Below are 24,994 nucleotides of genomic sequence, written 5' to 3' on the forward strand. Positions count from 1 at the left end.
AAACACTGGACATAGAGCCTGGATCATCTAGAAGAGCAGTAAGTACTCATAATTACTGATATGCATTTCTAGTCCCATATACTCTCTTAATGAGAAGTAAAGGTACATATAGACCATTACTGTTCTTATCAATGCGCATAATATTGGAATCACATTTCTTTAAATGGCAGTGCACTAATTAATATATTTATCTTCACTACAAAGCTTATTTAATATTAAAGGTAAAATTTGTGGGTAATCATTTATTCAATATTAAAATTATTATGTGCAGTAAAGTAAAATGATAATTTGCTTTGTATTTTTCAATCAACATAAAAATTTGGAATATACAGTTAAGATGCTTTGTTAATAAATACAAGCATATACATAAATGATATGTACATACCTTCAGAAGGTTGAGACTTTCAGATATTCCTAAATGCACAGAATATGCATAACCCTTATTTCTATATCAAAAACTGACAAGTAATTCCAGTTACTTCCATATCCTCAATGATGTTTTAATGTATTGATGTATTTGTCACTTTGGCTATAGAACTCCTATAAAACCAAATTAACACATAAAATTAAAGCATAAAAAGGAACCTAAATTACCTTACCAAATTCGAGACATATAGCACAGTAAAAATTGACAACTGTGGAATTTATAAAATAAATGACATATACTGTTAAAATGTTTTAAAAGTCTTTTTGAACCAAGTGCTATGAAAGAAAGTAGAGTAACAGCAGCCAGATGATATTATAGTAAAAGTTTTGTTTCAAATGTATTGACACCATTAGCATTAGAGATAAAGTTAAAATCTTCTAGAAGAAAGCATAAGAAATAACTTTTAATATTTGAAAACTTAAATCATACCCCACATCACTAAATTGCAAAATGAAGGGAAAAGGAAAGGTTAACATTTATCAAAACTAAAATTTTTACTGAGTAAATTTCACCATAGCAAATTGAACACACAAACCAATTAAAGAAAAAAAATTATTGCAACTCAGTAGGTAATTCAATTGGAAGAAATATAACAAATTAATGCTGGTTGACATAAAATTTGTAAAATTTAAAAATTGTTATAGTTGTACTAAGCATCACACAAAACACAGAAATTCAAATCCCTGGTTTTTAACAATAAAAAAAAATAGAAAGTATTAAGAAAATGCTTGATGAGAAACGTTAAATAACAATTTTATTCATGATGACAAAGTCTGAAAATTTCATGGAATGTGATTCAATGTGAAAAGGAATCATCTATAGACTATTGAAACATTTTCATCTACTTTAAATTAAATAATTTCAATGAAAAAGAGGGAATCTGAAAAATTATATGTTCTATTATTGTATTTATATAATATTCCTCAAATGGAAAATCAATTTGTAGAAGACATATAGTGATCTCAAAAAATAAGAGCTAAGTGGCATGACAAAATAATGTTGTATATATTTAGCATGTGCAAAATATTATGGAGTAATTTTCTTTCTTGTTGATAGTCTTTTAGATCTCTACAAAGGATAAAACATTACACACATATGTGGTCCACACACCAGAGAGAGAGAGAGAGAGAGAGGGAGAGAGAGAGAGAGAGAGAGAGAGAGAGAGAGAGAGGCAGAGAGAGAGAAATTATACAAATCCATCTAAAGTAATAGTAGATACATATTATATGCAAATGTATGAAACATGATGCTTTTGATATTCTATTACAATCATTTATAGTATTCTGGATTGAATTTTTGGATGATTTGTATACAGGAGTTTGTCAAATTGAAGGGTAAGTGTTATATCAAGTAGCATGGATGATCATAAAAATCAGATTGAATGAAAGAAGGCATGTGGGATAGACTCCATGCGATATGACTCTTTTTACTTGAGAAACATGCACAACTCTCGTTGTGGAAGCATATTGATGCTCTCATGTGTAGGAACCAGGCCCGACTGGGCTGCATGCCTGTCTTGCTCTTTCATGTCCTGATTTTAGCAGCTTCCCTGTCTGTGTTTATGTTGGTCAGCTGGTCATGTTTACTGCTCTGAGAACGAACCCCTCCCGTCCTCGGGACTTTTCCTCCTGTGTGCAATCACCTCTTGAGGGACTTCACCTGCGAGTGGCATTCCTGTTTGGCTGCCTATAAGAAGGCTCTTTGAACACTGAATAAAGAATGACTGACTGCTGCTGCTGCTCTCTTAGCATGAAGGACCCGCTGTGTTAATGTGTGTGTATGTGTGTGTGTTAAATCCACAATTCCTCGCCCTTGACTCAGTACTGTGGTGGTGCGGGTGCCACACTCATGGGCTGGCAGAAGAAAGATAGACTACAAAGCAGTGTAAAGCACTGAGAGGGCTTAAAATATGAATCTTCATTGTGGTCAGGGTTCAAAGGATCTTAAAACCATGCAAATATTTTACCATATAACTTGTAATAAAACATCTTGAAACAAGAATTAGCCATAAATAAAATTTATTTGGTAAAATATAAGAGGGAGGAAGACAAAAGTAAACTGTTCCACTTACAATGAAGGAGGATTAAAGCTTCTTGAGAAGGCCCCTCACATTTTTCTATTTAACATTGTGTTAAATGTCACATTTAAATAATAGTAAACTTATAAGAGTCGAGAAAATACATATCATTGGATAATTGTATTTTGAAGAGTTATGTAAAATGTGTAAAGAAGCGTATACTTTAATTACACACAACTAACTTCATTAGCAGTTTGTAACATTAATATTTTCTTTGTGATCTCATCATAAAAAATTATCAAAAAATTCAAAGTGTCTGTCACTAACTAGTTTGGAAAACTAGTCTTGCTAGAAATTATTTGTCATCATTTATGTAAAATATGAGAAAAATTAGGCTGATAAATATAATTAGTAAGAAACATTTTGAAGCATTTGTTGCACATAACTTTGTTACTTTTTCTTATTACATCTGTGCTGATTGCACTTTAGTTTAAGGTTAATTGCCTAGCAGTACTTTACAGTCTTGTTTTCTTCAATTATGTATTTTAAATAAAAAGACATATCCTACAATATTGTGGACTATGATCTCTAGAGCTGACATAGAGATGAGCCCACTCTGATGATTTTGGAACAGCCAGTTTAGGTCAGGAAAGGGACAGTCAAAACGGTAGAGAAGCAAGTAAGTCCTTGATCCTATCACCTGATGAGAGCACATGACTTAATATATTATCCTTAAGTGAAGCCCCACTGCCTGTGACGTGGGATCAAACATGTGCCATTGGCTCACCCTGAAAAATGCTGTTTTCAAAATCTTACAGCTATTTTTCAGGTAAGGTGATCTCTAGGATATGTAATGCAGTTCTCCATGATTTTTGGAAAAAATACCACTGATGGCCAAATAACTTGATCAATGTTGCTATTCTATGGTATTATTTTTTGAAAGTAAAATTTTACATAAATTGCAAAAATTGTTTTCCTCAATAAAAATTTTTGTATGCATAATTCAATGGTGTTTTGTTAATGATGAATAAGTCATAAACCAATGAATAGAATTATAACAAAATTAAAAGATTTTAATGGCATAATTGCCTTATTTATGATAATGCTGCCACAAGCTAAACCACTGTGTTCACAGTTATACAAACTTTTAGTGAATCAAATGATGTACATTATATAGTACTTGTTAACATTAGCAAGTAATTGTGTATTATAGGATTAGCTAGAGAAACAAAACTTCTATAATAATCATATAGCTATATATATATGTATACACACATGTATATTTGTAGGTATATATGTATGTATTACAGAAGGGATATTTATTAAAATGGCTAGAGGTTGTAGTCCAGGTAGTACAATGACCTTCTACCAAAAGATCATTAAGGCAACCAGTGGTTGTTCAGCACACAAGGCTAGATGTGTCAGATTGCTTTTATAAACACCAGAATCACAAAGAAGTAGGTTCTAATGCCAGTGAATTAATGGACTTTGCTGTTAAAGTGAAAGCAAATAGAGAAGAGAGGAAGATTTCTTGTTCCAGGACATTAACATAGGCTGCCACCATGTGTGGGCTGGACTAACGTTGTGTCTTCCCACCTTAAAATATCCAGATTAAAGTGAGTTTTCCAACCTCAAGTGATTTAACTAAGAAAAATGTCCCACACAGTTATTCCAAGATGCTTACATTTTAGATTGTTCCAGATGTAGTCAAGTAGACCGCCAAGAACAACCATCACAAATGGTTTTGATTGCTTATGTTTTCTATAATATACTGATAAATGAAGTGCTGTTCTCCTCAGAAATAAGTTTATTGTACTCAGAAGGTCTTACTCTGTGCATTTGTCTAATGATCACTGTGTGTCTAGATTATGTTGAGGCCACCTCTATGAGAGAGTGGGTGTATTTCTTTACTTAGCCTTATGTGCTAAGAATTTTATTAATATGAAAGTAGTTAAAAACGTACACTATTTCACCAGAGATGAACAGAGGGCTTTATACATGCTAGGGAAACACTAGATGTATGTGCTACATTCCCAGACCTCATTTATCTTTTTATTTTGAAACAAGAACTCATAAATTGGCAGGGGAAACCTTGAGTTGAAGAGAAGCCCAGGCAAGACTTGAACTCACAATATCTCTGCCTCAACCAAAGGTTAACAAATATTCACTACAAAATTGGCTACTTTAAAAAAGATATAAAACTAAATTCTGTATAAAGTATTAGTTTTAAAATATGTATATATTCAGTAAAATAGATATTTCACCTTGGCAGAGATTTATGTTATAAAAACATGATTTCCTAAGAACATTCCATCACCCAAATTAAACAAAATAATTTAGTATTCAATTTAAACATTCTACAAAGATACAAGAGAAGGTAATTTTTATATTAGTAAATTGATTCCATGTGGTGAAGAAAACAATGAAGGGAAAATGTTATAGAGAAGAAAGCCAGAGAGTATTGTATTGGATTTATGTCATGAATAGATAATTACACTTGAAGAGGCAATTTACCATATAGTAACCCATTCCCTCTCTCTTGTCAAATTCAGTTCTCCTCACTCAGATGATGGGATCTGTTCCTTGGCTCTACCTACATGAGAAAAATGAAGTGGACAGTTATACACTTATCTACTGAAATTAGTCAATCGATATCCTTTTTGAATTCTTGATTTTCAAGTGAAACTACTGGAGTTACATTGTTTGTTTAATGATCTCAATTATCTAAACTTTGCTACTAAAATATTTTGTTTGATATTAATTATTTCATTATACTTCCATGTATTACCTCTATTCTAAAATCTGTGAAACATAATTTAATTCCTTATGTATTATAAATCTTTTTAAATTTTCATCATTTGTGATTTTAATATTATTAATTTACTCCTTAACATAATATTTATCAATCAAAATGAACATCACTCTATAAAATACACATTTCTCTTGTTCCAATACAATATTTCTATGGTGAAGACATTGGAAATGTATAAAAGTCGAATTTTAAAACGTCAGAATGGCTGCCTATGCATCCTCCTGCAATTGAGTTGCTCTATTATACACATTTGAGCTCTGATTTTAAGGTGATTTAATAATCAAATACCACTGAATAACATATGTAGTAGTAAACTTATGTTACTTTAAAAGTAAGACAACTAAAATATTTATAGCTTCTAAATTTTTCAAGTCTATTTTAAATGATGAAAATATAATTACAAAATAGATGTTTTTCCATTTAGATACCAATAAGTCATATATGCAAGTGATATTTAGATATTCCATTAACCACAAATAAACAAAAATTCATTTAGTAAATAGCAAAAATTGCTCACATAGAATATAAAATTTAAGCAGGAAATAAAAAATATTGTCCAAACAAGAAACAAAACAAAGAGCTGGACAGAAGTCAGCCCAAAAAATACTTTATCTGAGTTAGACTCAGCATCAATTCATAAATAGAAACTAAAGTACGAATTTTCACTATCTTCAAATTATCTAGTTTTATACAAACTAATGAAAACATAGAAGTACAGGTATAGAATAATCAAAATATTTTTATCTTTTATTTTTATTTAATATATTTTATTCATATTACATGCTAATTCTTATCACCTCTCTCTTATCTTCCTGTTACCACCTTCCTTCTCATTTCTTCCCTATTCTCCTCCCCTAGAGCTCTGACTGGGGGGCATGCCTCTTCAGGTATAATCAGACCTCAGCCGATTATGTATCATCAAAATAACCTGAGTTCCCTTCCTTTATGTGCTTGAAAGGCCACTCCACCAAGGGGCAGTGATCAATCAAAATGTTTTAATTTTTTAATAGAAATGTGAATATTTGTTTGTGAGAAGCAAGCTATGTATACTTTTCTGCAATATACCCTCTGATTCAGCATTATATTTAAAAATATAAATCTGTGCTATTAAACACATTCACTGAGATCTAATGAATGATGCGATACGCTTTATGAATGAACATTAGTCCAATATGTTAATGTAGAACAAACACTTCATATATTTTCTTGTGGTTGTAGTTGTTACATTTTTTTGCTTATAAATAATAAATTAATGAGAATCATGATTCCGAGTTTTAGATATAAACTTTAGACCTGATCTTCATGATCCAAAAATTTAACATGCAAGGTATATGTAAACACCACTCTGAAACAAGCAAGCTAACTACAGATCTTCACTTCTTAATCCTCTCCTTTAAAAGTAATCCCCTTTCTGACCGTATATTTTGTATTATACCACCTGTTAACATCTCCATTTCCTCTCTGTCTCCATCTCTATCACAAAGATCTTCCACTCCCACTTAATTACTTCCATTCATCACTTTATCCTAGTGCCCAACTCCAGAAAACATTCCATAAGATCTTGTAGTCCACTACAGCCAAAGAACCAGGTAGCCTAAGAAAGCACTGCACAGCTCCTTTCTTGAAATTTATACCCATTCTGTAGCAGATCACTTACTGTGGCTTCCCACTTCTCTCTGCTATCATTCTTGGTGGATCATTAAAATTTTGTCCTCCAAACGTCTTCCACAATAATCCTGTTATACCAGGCCACAATTCGAGCAGTCATTTGCTGGATCGGACCAGCTAATTCTTTGAGAGAATCAAGTGGGCCAGGAAGGTAGATAGATTAGTTTCAGGTCTTCACTATCTGTCCTCTTTCCCAAATCCAATTTCCCAGTGTTATAACCAAAGGTATAGCAGACTACATGTTGTGGCTTTTGATCAAATTACCAGGGTATTAAGTAATCTTAGTGGACCACTGTAGGCATAAGCTTATTGTATAATTCAAATGCTGATTTCTGTATCCCCCAAAACTGGATGCAAGCCTTGTTCTGCCTCAATGTTGTTTAAACTCTGCTAGCTGATATGCCAGTAAAGCAGCTTATAGCCAATTGTACAAAATGGGGTGGCAGGAAATAGGGCGAGACTTCATGCCAAATAGGGGAGGAGGAGGAGTTACAAGAGGAAGTAGAGGGTTCACTCAGGAGACACAGCCATGAGCACAAGTCGAAGAGAAATCAGGAAAGAGCTAGGTCTGAGGAAACCTACAAAGTACAAGAATGATTGGAATGCACCCTGAAAGAAAGCCAAATAATCTTAGAGCTTAAGAATTCAGTAATAACTGCACGGCTAGCATTTTGTGAAGTTTATTATTAAACAAACATAAAAGAGCCTGAATTATTTGTGTGATAGCTGGGTTAAGAGAGAAACTAAAAGAAATGAGCATATTTATGTAGCAATAACTTCAACAAAACACCTTCTTTTACATCTCCTCAGTTCACATCCCACAGGGGTATCCCCATTCTTTTTAAGTGTTAGCAACAAATACATTTTAGCAGGAGCCCTCAGTGCTCATATCAGGCAGAACAGTGGAAGAATTTCCTAACAGACCATGCAGAGCCACCACACCAGTTTAAGAACCAGAGAGATCAAAGAGACAAGGAACTAAGCACCTGCACAACCAAGAACACATATCAGTACCTCAAATTCTGCCCATTCATACACCTGATATGTAGATGTTGTGTAAATGCAATCAGTGACAGTCAGGACAGTATGTTTCAATGAGAAGAGAGAGAGAGAGAGAGAGAGAGAGAGAGAGAGAGAGAGAGAGGGAGAGGAGAGAGAGAACCCACTAAAATAGTTATGAGAATTGTAATATAGTTGAAGCATAAGACAAAGACCTTAAATAACAGTTATGAATTTGACAGAAGTACATAAAAATGAATGAATAGATACATGAAAGCACAAACCATGGGAGGAAATAAATAAAATGGTTGAAGATCTGAAATTAGAAGTAGAATCAAGAAAGTAAATGCAAACTGATAGAAATCTGGATGTGAAAATTAAGAATTCAAGTGGAAACTTCAGTCTATGAGACTTGATATGCTGAAGTTAGATGTTAGGGGAGAAGGGCTTTCTTATCTGAGGACTAGGGGAGGGTTGTGTGTGTGTGTGTGTGTGTGTGTATAAAACAGAGTACCAGAAATGTAAGAGAGAATTACAATCATTAAGTACATGATAAAAAAAATATGGAAACACACTTAGAGACAACTTTAAATTTAAAAAAGGAATCTGCCACAAAATATACATGAAATCAGAAACACCAAGAAAATGTCAAATCTAAGAATAATAGGAATAAAGGAAGGAGATGAAACAAGCTCAAAGACACAGAAAATGTTTTTTAAAAAAATAATAAAAGAAAATTCCTTAACTTAAAGTAGATGCATTTCACAGTACAAGAAGCATACAGAGCGCCAGAGACACTGAACCAGAAAAGAAAAAATTTTGGCACAAATAATAAAAACACTAACATACAAAACAAAGAAAGACAATTAAAAGTTGCAATTTAAGAAAAATAAAAACAAGTAACATATAAAGCAAATCAATTAGAACAACTCCTGAATTCTCAATGAAGACTTTAAAAGCTAGAAAGTGCTGAACAGAAATTCTACAAACTGTGAGAGCCTACATATGTCAGCACAACTTACTAGACCAATAGATGAAAAACAGAAATTCATTGAAAAATACAAGCAACATCTCCCTAAAATTCAACCATAAGACCAGAAATAAGTTCAACTTAAAGAAAATAACCACATTCACAGAGCATAAATAATACCAGGGAGCCATATTAATGGTGGTGACACTCACACACACACACACACAGACACACACACACACACACACACACACACACACACACTGAGACAACACTATACAAGGAATAAACAAACATTGATAATTGATAATTATTAATATCAATGGTCTAGATTGTAAAATAAAAAGATACAGATTAAAATGAGGGATTATAAAATAGAATCCATCCTTCTGCTCTATCCTTGAAATGAACCTATTATCAAGGATAGACATCATCTCAAGGTTAAAGAATGGGAAAAACATTCCAAGCCAATAGATCTAACAATCTGGTGAGATCATTTTAATATCTGAAAAAAATAAACATCAAGCCTAAACTAAAAAGAAAGACAGAAAAGAGAACTATATACTTTAGGAAATATTGAGCAGGAGAGCAATATAAGTCTTAGCCTCTAAGAACCAAAGCCAACACTAGCCACATTTATGTTTGAAATACACTTTGTTCACTTTAAATCATATACTGACCCTCACATACTGATAGTGGAAAACCTCAGTACTCCACTCTTGCCTATACACGTAATTCAGATAAAATTGAGGAGAGAAATGCTGGAACTAAATGGTGTGATACACCAAATTGACCCAACAAATACTTATGGAACACTTTCCCCTCATACAAAATAACATACATTCTTATCAGCACCTCATAGAAGTATGTTCTTCTTTTAAATCGACTCCATACTTGTACAGAAAGCAGATCTCAGCAGTTATAATACATTTGATAAAACACCTTGCATACTATCTGACCACCATGGACAAAGTTGAATTACAACAACAACAACAACAACAACAACAACAACAACAAAACTAGAAAGCTTAAAAATTCATGGAAACTGAACTACTTCCCACTGAATGAAAAATGGGTCAGAATAAAACAAAAGAAAGATATTAAAGACTTTCTAGACATGAATGAAAATTATGCACAGTATACTCAAACTTATGAAAAGCAAGGAATTTGGTTCTAAAATCAGAGAACTAGTAGCCTACATTAAAAAATATACCTCCCTTTGGAGGGGAATCTTGGTGGCACTAAAAAAAAGAAAAATAAGCAGGCTACCCAAATGAGACTTGATAGCCTATGACCATATAGTGGCAGAGGAGGTCTCCCTTGGTCATAGACCTAGGGGAGGGGAATAGGGTGAAAGCGGGAGAGAGGGAGAAATGGGAGAATACAAGTGATGGGATAACAATTGAATTGTAATCTGAATAAATTAATAAGATTAAAATTAAAAATTAAAAAATGATTAGAGTAGACCTCAAATGATTATTTCTTTTCTTTTTTTTTTTACTTTATTAATTTATTCTTGTTACATCTCAATGGTTATCCCATCCCTTGTATCCTCCCATTCTTCCCTCCCTCCCATTTTCCCCTTATTCCCCTTCCCTATGACAGTTCCTGAGGGGGATTACCTCCCCCTGTATATGCTCATAGGGTATCAAGTCTCTTCTTGGTAACCTGCTGTCCTTCCTCTGAGTGCCACCAGGTCTCCCCCTCCAGGGGACATGGTCAAAGGTGAGGCACCAGAGTATGTGAGAAAGTAATATCCCACTCTCCACTCTACTGTGGAGAGTGTTCTGTCCATTGTCTAGATCTGGGTAGGAGTTTAAGGTTTACTGCCTGTATTGTCCTTGGCTGGTGCCTTAGTTTCAGTGGGACCCCTGTGCCCAAATCTGCCTATCATAATGTTCTACTTGTAGGCTTCTAGGACCCTCTGGATCCTTCTACTTTACCATTCTCCCATGCTTCTCTCATCTAGAGTCCCACTAGAATGTCCTCCCCTCTGTCTCAGTTTCCTGGTAAGTGAAGGCTTTCGTGGGACAATATCCAAAATATATAAAGAACTCAAGAAATTAAACACCACCAAACCAAATAACCCAATTGAGAAATGGGGCTTGGAACTAAACAGAGAATTCTCAACAGAGGAATATCAAATGGCTGAGAAACACTTAAAGAAATGCTCAACCTCCTTAATCATCAGGGAAATGCAAATCAAAACAACTCTGAGATTCCATCTTACACCCATCAGAATGGCTAAGATCAAAAATTCAAGCGACACCACATGCTGGCGAGGATGTGGGGAGAGAGGAACACTCCTTCATTGCTGGTGGGAATGCAAACTAGTACAACCACTTTGGAAATCTATCTGGTGCTATCTCAGAAAAATGGGAATAGGGCTTCCTCAAGACCCAGCTATTCCACTCCTTGGAATATACCCAGAAGATGCTCCAGCACACAGCAAGAAAATTTGCTCAACCATGTTCATAGCAGCCTTATTCATAATAGCCAGAACATGGAAACAGCCTAAGTGTCCATCAGTAGAAGAATGGATAAAGAAACTGTGGTACATATACACTATGGAATACTACTCAGCTATTAAAAACAAGGAATTCCCGAAATTTGTGGACAAATGAATTGAGCTAGAAATGATCATAATGAGTGAGTTAAGCCAGAAGCAGAAAGACTCAAATGGTATATACTCACTTATTTCTTTTCTTTTACAAGCAAGAAAGCACTTTCCAGAAGGCAACTCGACAATAGATATCAAGGATCCTAAATAAGTTCCTTCCACCTGGCCCTGTGATTTTACTTTAAGAATGTATCCTAAGGCCATAACCAGATGAAAAGCTTAAGGCACCTTATAGCAAATGCAGCGGTATTTACGAGAAACATTCTGCATTACCAGGAATACGGACCCAGTCCAACAAATTACTGCACATAGATGAATGGACTATGGTACAGCTACAGAAGTTATGTCGTGATTTGATGTTATGCTTATTTTGTGCTATAAAATTATTAGTATCTAAACAGTAGAATGAACCAATTGAAAAATCCAGTGGAGGAAAATGTATAGATATTTTATACTAATAGCTTAATCGTAGATCAAAAACAAAGTGAAGAAATAATTCCTCAAATCTGTAGTTGCAACAAATAATCAAATTTAGTGCTTAAATCAATAAAATAAAATAATACAACCAAAGAGAAAACCTACAAAGAATCAATGAAAGAAATAAATATTTTCTTTTAATATTTAATATATTGAGAAATCCTTCTCCAAATTAACTAAAGGACAAAAAGAGAATTAACAATTTAAGAAAATTATAGAACAGAAGGAGTTCATTAACAACAGACACTGAAAAAATCCAGAGCATAAGACATAATTTTAAAACATTTACTATACCAAATGGTAAATATAAAGACAATGGATATTTTTCTAGATATATACAAATTAATGAAGTCAAATGAAGAACAGATAAGGACCTATAATAACCACTAGTGAAATAAGAACAGCAAATATCTACTACCACTCCTCCAAAAAATTTCAGGTAGTCCTGTATGAGCTCACAATTATACACACCTTTCTAAGAAGAATTAATATAAATACTCCTCAAATTAGTCCACAAATAAAAAGAGAGAGAATCTGATCTAGTTTACTTTATGAATTCACAGCCTAATACTGATATCACTCAATACCCAAAAATGAAAGAGATTACAGAGGAATTTTCCTTGGGAACATAGATGTGAGAATTATCAATAAAATACTTGCAAATTGAATCTAAGAAGGCATCATAAAGATCATTCATCATGATCAAGTAGGCTTCATCTCAAAGAAACAGGGAGGATTAATCATGCATAAATTGAAAAACATAAATCCAGAATATAAACAAACTTAAACACATAATTCACAAGGGATGGGATAACCACTGAGATGTAACAAGAATAAATTAATAAAACATGTTTTAAAAAGAAAATAACATTTAAAAAACTCAAAATACTCTCATTATAATTCTTCCATAATATTAGGTATACTGGGGACATGGCTCAAAATAATGAAGACAGTTACAGAATATATTTGTCATCATCAGTGTAAAAGGGAGATACTCAAAGCAATTCTAATTAAATAACCAACAAGACAAGACTTTCTACTCTCTCCACACCTATTCACTATACTACTTGAAGTCTTAGAGCAGAAAGAAAACTGCATTTAATCAAAGTGATACAAATAGGAATGGAAGAAGTAAAAATGTCTTTATTTTCAGACAGTATGATGCTATAAAATACAAATCCTAAAAAGTAGAATGAGAGAGCCCCACAGGTGAAAAAAAGTATCAAATAACTAGTAAACAACACTTTTCACAATAGTCTCAAATAAAATGTCTTACAGTAACTCTTAACAATCAAGTAATAAATTTGTAAAATTAAAAACTTTAATGTATTGAAAACAGAAATTGAAGACAGAACCAGTAGATCAAAGGTCTCTCACTATTGTGGGTAGATAGGAATGCTACAAGTAAACATTGTCATCCTACCAAAAGCAACCTACAGATCCAATGCAATCACCATCAAAATTTCAGAACAACTTTTCATATATCAGCTTTATATGGAAACACAAATCCTAGAATATTTAAACAATCCAGAATAATAAAAAATCTACCTTGAGTATCACCATCCCAGAACTCAGCATGCTATCACAAAAGAGATACTAATCAATGTAATCAAATTGAATACTCAGACACAAATGCACATAATAAGGACACCTGGTTTTAGTAAAGAAGTAGGAAATTAGACACTTGGAACATTGCCAACTCTTCAAAAAATAGAGCTGTTCAAACTTAATGGATGCATGTACAAGAATCCAAGTAGATCCATGTCTATCACTCTACAAAAAAGAACTGCACATGCATCAAGGATCTCACCAAGAAGCAGATACACTGAATCTAATAAAAGATAAAGTGGGGGTATAGCCTTTAGTGCATTGGCATAAGAAAAGACTTTCTTAACAGCATACCATCAGCACAGGCACTAAGATCAAAATTCACATGTGGGACCTCATGACCTGAAAATTTTCTGCACTGTAAAAGAAACCATCATTTGGACAAAGCAGCAATCTACCCAATTTCACAACTGATGGTGAGCTAATATGTAAAATATATAAATAACTCAATATATATTGGGTTATATATGTATACATATATGAATTATGGATATAAAAAGAATATTCTCTAAAGAGAAAACTCAAATGTCTGAAAAACATTTAAGAAATGTTCAACATTCCTAGCCATTAGGTAAATGCAAATCACAATTTTGGGATTCCATCTCATACCTGTCAGAATGGTTAAGATCAGTAACTTATGTAACGGTTCATGCTATTGGGGATGTGACATAAGGAATAGACATACACTGTTGGTGGAACTGGAAGATTTTACACTTACTATGAAAATATTTGTGGCAATTCCTCAAGAAGATGGGCATTTAACCATCACAATTTCCTCTATATCATTCATGGTCATATAGATAAGGAATGCTTTATCCTACCACCAAGATGGTTGCTCAATCTTGTTCATTGCTACATTGTTAAAAATAATCAGATATAATGGGCAAGAAGGCTGAAGATGATGCCTCAATGTTATAAAGTGTTTTGCGTGACAGTTCAGGCAACAAACTGCCTTTGACATTTTCTCATTTTGGAAGCTGTTAACCTTCACTCCCAGTATACTCAGGTAATTGATTTTATTTCTTCTCGAATCTCAGGAGAAGTTGAAGACCAGATAGTCTAGTTTTACAATTAAGCTTAGCTGTTTGGATGTTAAGATGTTTTTTATATCTAGATAGATGTTTTAAGTTGTTAATAACAAGATATCATAGACATTTATTTACATTTAGAATTTTAGATGCACCAAGATAGGAAAGATGTTTCTTTCAAGGTTCCTAAATACAAACACCCAAAACACTGTGAATGTAACATTTATATAATTCCTGATTGTTTCATAGTTCTTCTCACTGTAGGTAGTATATTATATGTGTAATAATATAGATTAATATGTAAAAAATAAAAATAATCAGATATTGGAAACAACCTAAATGCCTGTTAATAGATGAATGGAAATAGAAAATATAATACATTTACACAATAAAATATTACTCACTCAGTAAAAGAAAATAATATTCAAGAAATGAATGTAACAACAACAGCAACAAAAATTACTCTGAGTTAAGTAACCGAGAATCAGAAATAGAAATATGATATTCTACTTATATGTGGATATCAGCTGTTATGTCAATAATAAAGTTAGATTCCATAAAAGCACAGGTGTTAAACATAGGGTAAGGTACTGAAGGGAAAGAGATCTCTGTGTAAAAAGGAAATAGTATAAACAGTTATGTATCATCAGAAAGAAGGTGGAGATGATGACAGGATCAAGAAGAAAAGGGAAGGTAATGGCAACAAAGGAGGACATACAAAAGAGACAGATAAAATCAAGAGCCATTTTAGGGGTTTCCATAAGGCAACCTGATACAGTTGAAAACTTCTAAAATGCATACATATATGAAGACAACTTAAATGAAATTTCTAAATAATGAGAGAGAGAAAATAAAGACCAACTCTAATTCTCTTTTCACAAAATGAATTTCCAGTATCAAAAATGTTTTATATCTGAGTTTCTGTCCAATGAGTTCCCATGAAAGGCACCAAACTACCCAATGTGTTGCAAAGTTTATAGTCTCTCTTTATGAAGCTGACATCAACACCTTAGTTCTGAAAGCAGCACACACTTCCTCTGAGTGCCACCAGACCTCCTCATCCAGGGGACATGGTCAAATATGGGGCACCAGAGTTCATGTGAAAGTCAGACCCGACTCTCCACTCAACTGTTAAGAATGTCCTGTCCATTGGGTAGATTTGGGTAGGGGTTTGAAGTTTACTGTATGTATTGTCCTTGGCTGGTGCCATAGTTTGAGAAGCACCCCTGGATGGGGAGGCCTGGTGGCACTCAGAGGAAGGATAGCAGGTTACCAAGAAGAGACTTGATACCCTATGAGCATATACATGGAAAAGAGGTCCCCTTGAGTCACAATCATAGGGGATGAGAGTAAGGGGAAAATGGGAGGGAGGGAAGAATGGGAGGATACAAGGGATGGGATAGTAATTAAGATGTAATATGAATAAATTAATACAAAATATTTTAAAAAAGAAAACAGCACATACACAACTTACTGAACACAAAGAATTCAATCTGGTATGTACATATTGCACTCACCACTATGCATTAAAGTCTTTGTATAGTAAGGAACTCTGAGTGCTATCAAAGGTAAACAGTTACAAGCCCTTCGAGCTACAATAGGGTTGTTCATGCAAGATATGCTTGGCAATAGGAGCTCAAAACTTGTGGAAGTAACTGACCTATAATAGATTTGGCTTAAGACCCTTTCCATTAGATGAAACTATACCAAATGCTGCTTGGGTATGGTAGCCAAGAATATGACATTATATAACCCAAGGATTTAAAGGCAAAGCAAATCATAATATTCTACTAAAAGAACACAAAATTAAAATGACTCCTGACATTCTGCAATACTAAAGGATCAGTGGATTTTACCACGGTCATCATGGAAGCTTCCTTCTCTGAATCAGATGGACACAAATAGAGAGAATCACAGTGAGATATTTATCTGCATAGACTCAACAATCTTGGAACACTCATCTCTCAATGGTGTCTTGGTCAAATTAATCAATTTAGAGACTGAAACTCTAAAGAACAGGAAGCATAATGTAAGTAAAAGCCAGAGAGAATGAAGGACACCAAGGAAACGAGCCTGCTAATCACAGCCGACCAGGGTACAGATGAAATCATAGAACTGAGGCAGCATACTCAGGTCCTAAGAGATTCTGAAGCAGATGAGTTCCTAGAGCTGACAGAAAAATATATGTTCACATGCCCTCATACATTACGATAATGTGTCTCCAACTGATAACCACTTGCAAATGAAAAATTAGTTTTCTTTGAGGGAGTTTCACTGGGCAAGCCGAATACATATAATTGTTTAGAAGTAAGTGGCCAAAATAATACAAATTGAGAAGAATCTTTGGAGCTTCTTTATCTCATAACATGGTCTCAGGTTTTGTTTGTTTGTTTAGTTTTGTATTACTTTTCTGTCCTTTTCTTGTGAGTGCATGCATATATACACATACATACATAAATTTGAATAGAAAACAGAAATATATATATGTATTTCTTCTGTTTTCTACACTAAATTTGTTTGCACAAATATTACTGCTTCCAATTTTTTGTTTTCACAATATTCTTTTGTATTAAGACTTGAAGATCTTTGAATCTACATTAGTTTCTTGTGCTTTTTATTTGTGAATTTTACTTCTGTAGATTTGTATTTTCCTATTCATATGTGTTTCTTTTATTTTTTACTTTTTATTATATTTTCACATTGTTTCATTTCATATTATTCCTTAAAACTTTGATTACTTTTTAATGAGAGACAAAATAGGTCTGCATTATCCGAATGGGATGGGATGAGTGAAGAAACTGGAAAGAATAGAGGGAGGAGAAACAATAAACATTGAGATAAATTATATGAAGAAATAGATTTTCAGTGAAGGGAAAATCTGGATGAAACTCACAAACTTGCTTCATCTCATAGTGAATTACAATTCTTAAAATATGTGAAAATTAGCAAAATAAGATATTAATATTCATTATCATCACTTGTGTCCTAGTTAATTCAACAATAGTAGATGTCTTTTATTTGTGCAAAAACAATCATTTCAAAGATATTTCTGTACCTACAGCATTAGTATAACCTTTAATAACTATTCAATTCATAATTTTGTCAACCAGAAATATGTAAATAAATTGCTCTCATTTTTCCTCATATGGGCAGTAACAAGGAAAAACACAAAATGATAGTAGAGTTAATTAAAGTTAATCACATGAAAATATAAGAAAGAAGATATACAGAGACTGAACATATACTGAGAAATTGAGAACTGTGTTCATGGTTGTAGAGAAATGTGAATACATTAAAAATATTGAGTGAAATTTCATTATTACTGATTTAGCTATCCATCCATCATCCAGGCAGCCAGCCACCCACTCAGCCAGCCACCATACCATAACATTAATTAATAGCCTCCCAAACCCTGGAGAATAATTTCCTGGGCAATAATGTTTTATCAAAATGTAGAAACAACAACAAAGAACAAAACAAACAAAGGGAAAATATCCCCATGTTATGGAAATTTACTTTGTTCATAAAATCAGAATTTAGAAATGGCACCTACTTTTCTGATTGAAAACAAAGTATCCATTTTTTCAACATTTTCTGGATATCTGAACTCTATCACACATGTACTAAAAGCTGAGTTTGTCTAGAACATTGACAAGAGGAAGTGTTGCCTCAAGGAAAAGAGTCTGTCATTAATGCAATGAAAAAAAGAAAAAGAAATGTAAATTCCCTAGAAACTTTGAATTATCATTTCATTTGTTTATATGTGTTGAAGCTAACTAGTATTGAATTTAGTTTGTTAGGATTCAATTCTAGATCTTAATAATATTGAATAATTTGGTCATTTTATTTTTGGAACATGACAACTAACAAATATAGACATGTAAATATTGAAAAATATATTAATATAATAAATAATGGAGGTCATTTATATACATAAAGGGTACTGATTAATTTTAATTAATCTTGTATAAATCATTTGGCTGAAGGTGTTTAATAGCTCTAGGAGTTCTCTGGTGGAATTTTGGGGGTCACTTATTCACATTATCAAATCATCTGCAAGTAGCGATACTTTTACTTCTTCTTTTCCTATGTGGATACCTTTGATCTCTTTTTATTGTTATATTGCTCATTCTGTCTTACACATACCCAAATGGTTAAAATAAAAAATTCAAGTGATAGTACATGCTGACAATGATATGGAAAAAGGGACCACTCTTCCATTACTGGTGAGAGAGCAAACTTATACAATTACTTTGGAAATTCTGACGCTCCCTCAGAATATTGTAAATAATGCTATGGCAAGGCTCAGCAATACCATTCCTGGGCATATACTCAAAAGAGATTCTACCATACAACTAGGACATTTGCTCAACTACATTCATTACAGCTTCATTTGTAATAGCCAGAATCTGGAAAAAAACTTAGATGTCCCTCAATTACAGACTGTATAAAGAAAAGGTGGTACATCTACACAATGGAGTACTATTCAGCTTAAAAATAAGGAAATCTTGAAATTTTAAGGGAGATGGATAGGATTAGAAAAGATCACCTTGAGTGAGGTAGCCCAGACCCAGAAAGATATGTTTGATATATAATCAAATATAAATGGATAGTTGCCCAATATAGATTTCCTCTGATAGACTCCACTCAGCCAGGGATTGGGATAAATTTTGGGACTCACAATTGGACTACACGTGGAGCTCTGAGAGTGGTATGGAAGAATGGGGGGGGGGGGGAGGCTAATGAAAGCACCAACCCTTGACAATGCATGAAGTAAACCTTGACACCCTGTTCAGATACAGGGAGTAAACAGCTTATTCTCCAAGGTGGTGGGGAGAGAAAGGACTGGCTCTGATATGAATAGTGGTGCCTCCAATTGAATCACTTCCCCATGATAAGGAGGCCTGTAGTCACAATATTCTTAACCAAAATATTTTACTAACAACTTATTGAATGAGCTTATGTCAATTATAACCCAATTAACCCAAACAGTAGGAAGTGAGTATTAATTGACACAAAAACAAAACCTTAAGGATATCAGTCCCGAGGAACGATTCTCCGGTCCAGAGCTGCAGAATTTCTTCCACTGGAACCGGGGGTAACCAGACCCCAGAGTTTCAGCAGGAGCCTGAGCTCTGAAGCCTTCACTCAAGTGGTTTTCTCTAGGAGCATCTTGAAAGGCAGTGATGAACAGGCAAATCTATCCCAAGTCCTCAATCCGCCCCACCTCCAGCTCTGGGCTTATTTATATATCTCCTCCAAGAGGCTGTTCACAGGATCTTTTTCATCTGGTAGCAATTAAAGCTCCTGCACAAGGTGTTTGCTCTTCTAATAAATTAACGTCACCTGGTCTCTTATTTTTTATTACATTTTTTATTAATTTATTCGTATTACATCTCGATTGTTAGCCCTTCCCTTGTTTCATCCCATTCTTCCCTCCCTCCCACTTCCCCCCTTCTCCCCTCCCCTATGTCTGTGATTGAGGGAGACCTCCTCCCCCTATATATGCTCTTAGAATATCGAGTTTCTTCTTGGTAACTTGCTATCCTTCCTCTGAGTGCCGCCAGGCCTCCCCATCCAGGGGACATGGTCAGAAAATGGGCACCAGAGTTCGTGTGAGAGTCAGATCTCACTCTCCACTCAACGGTGGAGAATATCATGTTCGTCGGCTAGGTCTTGGTAGGGGTTTGAAGTTTACTGCCTATTTCTCCTTGGCTGGTGCCTTGGTTTGAGGAGGACCCCAGGACCCAGATCTGCCTGTCATAAAGTTCTTCTTGTAGGTTTCCAGGACCCTGAGGGTCCTCCTGTTTCCCCATTCTTCCATGCTACTCTTGCCTAAAGTCTCAATAGGATGTCCTCTCCTCTGACCTACTTTCTTGGTAAGTAAAGTTTTTCATGGTACGTATCCCTTGGACTAGTGTTTTGATATAAGTGAGTATATACTGTTTGTCTCTTTGTTTCTCAGTGAACTCACTCATTATGATAGCTGCTTTATACATAATAGCCAGAACATGGAAACAGCCTAAGTGTCCCTCAGTAGAAGAATGGACTAAGAAACTGTGGTACATTTACACTATAGAATACTACTCAGCTATTAAAAAGAAGGAATACCCAAAATTTGTGGACAAATGGATTGATCACCTGGTCTCTTAATAGACCTTTCAGTCCCACACTTAGAATCCTAAAGAACAAGTTTCTTTCCTTCAGAGGCCCTGTGGGCACACAGAGGAAAGGGAAGCAGGCTATCCAGATGAAACCTGTTAGGATGTGGTCCTATGCTGGGGGAGGAGGTCCTCTTGTGTCAGAGGTCTAGAGGAGTTAAGTAGTACAGAAGAGAGCAGCAGGGTGGGAATTGAAAGATAAAAGCAATGGGATAACAATCAGAATGAAACATGAATAAATTAAAATAAGAAATAATGGAGGAATTGCTTTTGCAGTCACGACCAAAAGTATCGTGGATTTATAGCCAAGTATCCATTTCCTGAAACAAAGAAATTTGTTAATTCAGTAATCTATTTGAATTTGAGTACATTTTTACCTACTCTATATCTATTCAGTTTCTACAAAGATATATATATATACACACACACACACACACAAATATCTGGACACACGTACATATAAAATGTTTTAAGAAAGTATAAATGAGTATATAAGTGAATGCACTTGCATATATTTTAAACCAAGAAATCAAGCAAATCTCTTAAAATAAGGGAGATACACAGAAGAAAGTTACACTTCTCTGTAGCGTAGATCCAAAAGATATAGGGATTTTCTAACCAACAAAGGGAGATAAGTCCATCACTACATGAAATTACTGACATTAGAACTAGAGAAAATATTGGCAACTTTAAATCATGTAATAAGTTAATATGTACCATTCATATGGAAATTAAATCCTAGGCAATCAATCAAGCCTAATAAATCACTGGATAAACTGACATATAAATTTCAGCATAAAGTTTTCTAAAGAAGAAACATTGTCAATATAAGTTTGACTTTCACACGAACTCTGGTGCCTCATATTTGACCATGTCCCCTGGAGGGGTAGACCTGGTGGCACTTAGAGGAAGGATAGCAGGCTACCAAGAAGAGACTTGATACCCTATGAGCATATACAGGGGGAGGAAGTCCCCTTCAGTCACAGTCATAGGGGAGGGGAGTAAGGAAAAATGGGAAGGAGGGAAGAATGGGAGGATGCAAGGGATGGCATAACCATTGAGATGTAACAAGAATAAATTAATAAAAAAAGTTTGAAAGACAATTTTTCATTATATCCAGACACTGGTGTATTATGAATGAAAACTGCCTTGAGATTCCACCTTAGCCAAGTCAGATTAGCTATCATGAAGGAAATAATTAACAAGAGGTGGTGAGATAAGGAGAAAAAGAAATAATTAATCAGTGCTAGTAGAATTTAAAACTCATATAGTCACTTTAGAAATCAACAGAAAGTTTCCTTAAAGAAACTAAAAACAGAATTCCCATGTAATCCAAGCACATAATACCAAAATGAGTCAAAGTCAACTAGCCACAGAGATATGTTCATTCCTGTTTATTGCAATCCTGTTCATATTAGACCACATTTCAACAATCCTAAAAGACCACCCATAAATATTTATATAGTAAACTGTGTTCTATCATCTATCTCCTCTCTCTCAATATATATATGGATATATATATATATATCCATCTTACAGCTACTCATGTACATCACTTTATCTTCTATTTTTCTATTTGTCAATTTTCTTTTTGTATATAGGAAATTAATCTGAGAGGAAACACAGGCAGGGAGATTGGAAGCAGGAGTTATACCGAGTAAGAGGTTACAATTATATTTTTTACTTAAAATTTAATTTAGGAAGTGATTTCAGGTGGTCTGGTCATTAAAATGAGCCTTGCGACCACGCACTCTTTTCTTAGTTGCTCTCTATATTCTAGCTCATAATCATATACGTTACTCAATTTTGTGCTCATGGGTAATGTGAATAAAATCGGAAGATGCAGGAAAGATCTTGTATCTAAATTTTCAGAGTGTAACCTACATAGACATTTCTGTTTATAAGGTAAATGTTTCTTTTGAAGCTAGTTAATACAACCTGACTATTATCACATGCAAGATACAGTACGTTGAGCAAATTCTGATAACATATCTACACATTGTATCAAAGTAGGAAGAAAGAAAATAAGTATGTTAGTATCGACTGCATTATACTATTGCGAATTTGTGTTCATGTAGTTCAAAAAAGTTGTTATCTTCACTGTAAAAGTAGTTTAACCCCATTTAAAATAATGCTCAAAGCACATATGCCAACACCTAATAATGATGTTCTGTATGTTGAATGTGTTCAGCATATGGAACCAAAGTAATCTGATTTCATTCTTTGGACTGTGATATAGATTTTGTGTAAAATATTTCAGGTTGTTTTCTTTGAGTATGAAATACTACTAGATCATGGATCTCACAGATAAATGGAAAAGATAAATCACACAATGTAATCATGATCAAGAATGTTCAAGATCCCTAGAACAAGCTTAACTTCCCATCACTGTCTGTATGAGAACTTTAATCTCTCACTGCAGATCTCAGGATACACTTGGTTTATCAGTCATAGAAATTGAAGTAGTCTTTAAAGGAAATCAGAGAGATGCAAGCTCTGCTCATACCCTTCATCAACAGAATGAACTGGAAAGTAAAAGAGCATACATATGTATGAAGCACACATATTTCATTTTCTTTTGCATTTTCTTACCAAAATATGATGGCATCTGATTCACTTCTCTCTCCCAAATATTTCAAAAATGTCCCTTATGATCCAGCTAAAAACTAATTTGGTACAAAATTTATGTCATATACCTCTGGAATCCATGGTGTATATGTGTGGATGGTGTGTATCCCTGGGACAACCTAGAAATCTAGGACAATGGAAACTCCCAGGAATCTATGCAAATGCTCGTAGCTAAGACTCCTAGCAACAGTGAATATGGAACATGGAACAGTCTTCTATCATAACCAGGTAAGACTTCCAATAGAGGGATGGAGATACCAATTCAGCCACAAGCCCTTCAATCCATAATTTTCCTGCCTATAAGAGGAACAGAGATAAAGAGGGAGCAGAAAGAGAGGGGATGTCCAACCAATGGCTGACCTAACCCAACAGGCTGACTCTCTTGCCTGTCTTTGGGTCATTTTCACCTAAATGGATGGCCTTGTGTAAACCAACAGAAGATACACCCAGTTCTATTACAACTTGATATGTCAAGGCAGATTGATATCCATAGGATGTCTCCCCTTCTCTGAGAAGAAAGGCATAGAAAATGAAGGCAAGGTGAGAAGGAGGGCCTGGGAGGAGAGGAGAAGAGAATTTTATTTAGGTGTAAAGAAAAGGTAAAGCCAATTAAAAAAAATACCTACACTGGTAACAGAATTATGGCAAACACCTCTAGCCTATAAAGGCTATTATGAGAAATATCCACAAAGCTAGGCATTGTGATATAAACCTGTATTTCAAAAATTAAAAATACTGAGGTTGGAAGACTGTTTTAAGTTCAAGGCCACTGAGTTCTACAGTGACACTCTGTTTTTCATGAAACAAAAAGTAAAATAAAATCCAAAAGAGTATCTGTAAACTATTAACATATACAAAACACATTCAAGTGCTTGCTGCCATTAGTGCATCAGTGGGATTTATGCACTTGAGTTTAATTATCTGTGCTTATATCCCAAGACTAGAAAGTATGTACACTTTCAAAGAAATTAAGTTAATTTGTAAGATATAGAATAATTCCACATAATTTATCATCTAAAACTATACAAGAATTTTCTTTTATATTTTCACTTCTAAACAAGTATCAGGAGGATCTCTGTAAATTTGGCCTTTGAGGGGAAAATCTGATAGAATGTCAAACAATTAGCACATTTGGTGGTCCCTGAACTTTTATAGCATTGGTATAACACTCATTTAGGAAAAAAATGACTATAAGACATAGAGACTCAGGCTATTTCTTGCTTTGATAGGCTAGGCTTTCATTTTACAACTTTGATACATACAGTTCAAGGCAATAAACATAGAATGTCATTGTAGAGCATGAGAAGAAAGCACAAGCATGTGCTATGCCCTCAGGTGCTGTCGATGCCGCCCCCGACCAGCAGGAAAGACACCAACACCGGGAACTCTTCTCGTAGCAGTTTATTCTGGAACCTTGACTACCGGAGTGACCCTGGGAAAAGCTCTCACAGAACCTTTACAGTGTGCCTGGTCCTATCAGAGCATGAACAGACTCAGCCAGTCTTTGGACAATTTTAAAATCCAAGGGTTCGTGATAACGATTCCTTTGTGCATTCTGAAAAACTGGGTAACAATGAGG

At 34.4% G+C, this 24,994-nt stretch overlaps 1 long non-coding RNA gene across 2 annotated transcripts; it reads right to left on the bottom strand.

The window, feature by feature from the left end:
- Positions 1 to 410: 410 nt before the first annotated feature.
- On the bottom strand, positions 411 to 23,549 carry LOC311589403. Of its 2 annotated transcripts, XR_014776529.1 has the most exons (4): positions 23,380 to 23,549; positions 6,914 to 7,047; positions 4,959 to 5,037; positions 411 to 540 (listed from the first exon to the last, which is right to left on the bottom strand). It is a non-coding gene; the product is annotated as an uncharacterized lncRNA (long non-coding RNA). The 2 variants fall into 2 exon arrangements; XR_014776530.1 differs by lacking the exon at positions 411 to 540 and having other exon boundaries at positions 4,906 to 5,037.
- Between the last annotated feature and the right edge of the window lie 1,445 nt (positions 23,550 to 24,994).

Source organism: Acomys minous, assembly GCF_964271855.1.
Source record: "Acomys minous genome assembly, chromosome: 18".
Lineage (NCBI taxonomy): Eukaryota > Metazoa > Chordata > Mammalia > Rodentia > Muridae > Acomys > Acomys minous.